The sequence below is a fragment of the Trachymyrmex septentrionalis genome, unplaced genomic scaffold, assembly GCF_001594115.1.
Source record: "Trachymyrmex septentrionalis isolate Tsep2-gDNA-1 unplaced genomic scaffold, Tsep1.0 scaffold121, whole genome shotgun sequence".
Lineage (NCBI taxonomy): Eukaryota > Metazoa > Arthropoda > Insecta > Hymenoptera > Formicidae > Trachymyrmex > Trachymyrmex septentrionalis.
The window spans coordinates 423,121-426,152 of NW_017304341.1; the positions used below are offsets into that span (position 1 = coordinate 423,121).

A 3,032-nucleotide genomic window follows, 5' to 3' on the forward strand; every position below is an offset into this window, starting at 1 on the left:
TAGTTTGCAATTAGTTTGTAATAACTTTTTGTAACACAAAATCCGCGCAATGTGCGCAATATTTTTAAGATAAGATTAACGTATTTTAGCTTTTTGTTATTTTTGAATCGTAATCCGGTAATTCAATAAATCTAAATTTATGCAATTATATACGTACGCTTTCGATCCGAAAATAGAGAGTGACATGCAAAAGCCGTCGATGTTTTATCACTCATGATTATTAAGGAGGACATTATTAAGTACCGGTCTAAACGTGACATTTTGTAATTTCTAAATATCTAATCATAATATTTCTAATCATATATTTTGACGCCAATTTCAAGCATGTCATAGTATAATAACTATATATATACCTTCGACAAACTGCAGTCGCTTTAACATGTTCACGAGTAGCAAATTTTGAGCATTGATCAATTTAAGTTTGTAGATATTTAATTTTTGTCGATTAATGCGACACGCGGAGCGATTCGTAGCACGTCCATCTGCCTCTAAAATCGTCGAGCGAATGCCAAAGTGGTAGTTAACAACCGCGTCGCGCGGCAATTTCCCCCACTCCTCGCTATTCGCGCGGGAAAACCGAGGGAGAGCGTGCCTCCCCTTCCTCTCGCTGATCGCCGCGCACCGTTTAGATATCCAATTATTGCGTATAAAAAATATTCACGGTTTATTCAATTGTTCGTATTTTATGATTTTTAATAAACGGGTATCGTCGCACATTTCACGCTTCATTTTGTGGTATCTCTGACACTAGTTTAATCCTGTATTAGGTACTTATGCGATTCTTTTAAACGTAATCACAATTATTCGCGTGTGTGAAGTATTTTTGATACTCCAATGGTACATTTTGTCTCAATTTTCATTGTACTTTTAAATGATTCATACTTAAACAAAGATTAATAATATTCTGTACATCTCTTATATATAGATACATGCAATTTTTCTTAATATTGCGAAACAATTTGCGATCAATACAGTTTTGGTTAAAAATATTAAATATCTTCTTAATCATTATTTAATTTTTCAGCTAAAAAATTAATTTATGATACTACTATTGCTGCAAATTATTCTGTGTTTCAATAATTCTTTAAACATACGTATAATGCCGATCTCATAGCTCCGTAAAATATAACTGTTATGATTTATTTAAAATAAAAAATATAAAATAAGTTTTAGAAATCTTTTTAAAATATAATATTGTAGGAATCGGTAAAAAACTTATACGATTTATATAAAATAAAAAATATAAAATAGATTCGGGAAACTTATTTAAAACACTAAGTAAGAAATAAGTCAGAAGTGTAATTATTTAAAATAATAAATATTTAATAATTCTTTTACATTTTTTATTAAAAATATATACTTTAAATAACTTTATTTTTTATTCTTAGTAGAAATACACACCTTAGTTTTGGGTAGTCTTACTATACACGTTGTCATTCGTGTTCTGGATTAATTTTCATCACTTTTACAAATATATAAAAATTATTAAGTAATTTTTACATATATTTTGACATTTGGAAAGTATTTGTAAAGTGTATATTTATAACAAATTGTATATGCTCCTTATGGAAATAAATCAGGTGCTATAAAAGTAAAATTGCTGAAATGAATCTATCAAATTAATAGAGATTTCAACGATTTCAGCGATTTATTTCTATCAGGAGCATCGCAAAAAATGGATATTGTTGTGTAGTTTACATCCACTTCTTTAGAGAACAGTAATGCGCAAGGATATTTTACAGGAAAAAAGCACTCTTCTCTCAGATTTCTTTCTGATCTGATATCTCTTTACACGTTAAATTGATTGAACCCAAATAGAATACAAATTATCATGTGACACGAAATGTTTCTAAAATATAATTGTAACAATAACAATAAACATTTCAATCAGTTTATCAATTTGTTTTAACATCATTTTGATTTGTTCTGCTTGGAGTGATATCAATGCAATAAATTTTATTCTAATATTTTTATATTTTGGATATAATTTTGTTTTGGATGCTCTCTACATTTCAGATAATGAATTTAACTTATCTGCAGAGATAATTAAATGGAATTAATATAAATTATACTCTCTCTCTCTCTCTCATGGGAACTGAATTATTAATAAAATGATGACGTTCCAAATAAAATTTAATTCTGAATAACTTTATACTAGCGGCGACTTTTTAAAAATCAAAGAAATAAAATTGTTGAAACATGAGATCATTTCGATGACAAATCATCAGTGAGTTTACGAAAGAAAATTTCTACGCAACCCGCGATAAACATCAATTCTTACATATGCAATTATTCAAATTGATGATATTAATATTAATCATACTATTCTTATAACGCATAAATTTCTGTCACAGACCGAATGTTATTCAATCGAAAGAGACAAACAAGTTGTTCATCTCATTATGTACTTCAGCATAGACTACAACCAGGAGATGCACTTGCTATCTTACGGTCGCAGACGCATTGAATCGCTTGGGTGCCAATAATAAGATGTCAGCACCGGTGTCTCGTTGGTGATATCCTTTGAATGACGTTCCGCTTATCATTCGATTTGGCAGAGAAATAGTAGGGGAGCATTGCCATTGACATACGAATAAGCTCAGTTATCCCGCATTTATCCGTGCTAACTAGAGCGCTCGCAGCGCGTGGTGATTTCCTAGTTACCCGGCAGACGAGACTCGAGGATCGCGATCCAGTAGGAATCGCGGCCCGGAAGTCCTTTCTAAGTCCACGAGTCTAAGGTCAAGGTGAGAAATCATCTTCAATTCGTATCTTTCTTCTCATCGATATCAGAAAAGTATTTTTATACTATCTTACAAGTGTTTTTAACATTTGCTGTAGAAATTGAAAATTAATTTGCAAAGTGTTCAAGGAGAGAGAGTGATTTAAAATTTAACTTTATTTTATATAATTCTCTCTATTTAGAGAGATTATTAATAACGCTATAATTCAAAAATTTGTTTCTAATTAAATTTGTTTCTAAAAGTAAAAATGATAAAAAAGTTTGCACAAAAACTTACACGCCAAAAAAA

At 30.2% G+C, this 3,032-nt stretch overlaps 1 protein-coding gene across 1 annotated transcript in view; it reads left to right on the forward strand.

The window, feature by feature from the left end:
• Positions 1-2,622: 2,622 nt before the first annotated feature.
• Positions 2,623-3,032, forward strand: part of LOC108755107 (solute carrier organic anion transporter family member 5A1) — a 9,453-nt gene continuing 9,043 nt past the window's right edge. The window contains exon 1 of the mRNA XM_018497918.1: positions 2,623-2,747. The gene's annotated coding sequence lies outside the window, so the exon portion shown is untranslated. The remainder of the gene's footprint in view (positions 2,748-3,032) is intronic.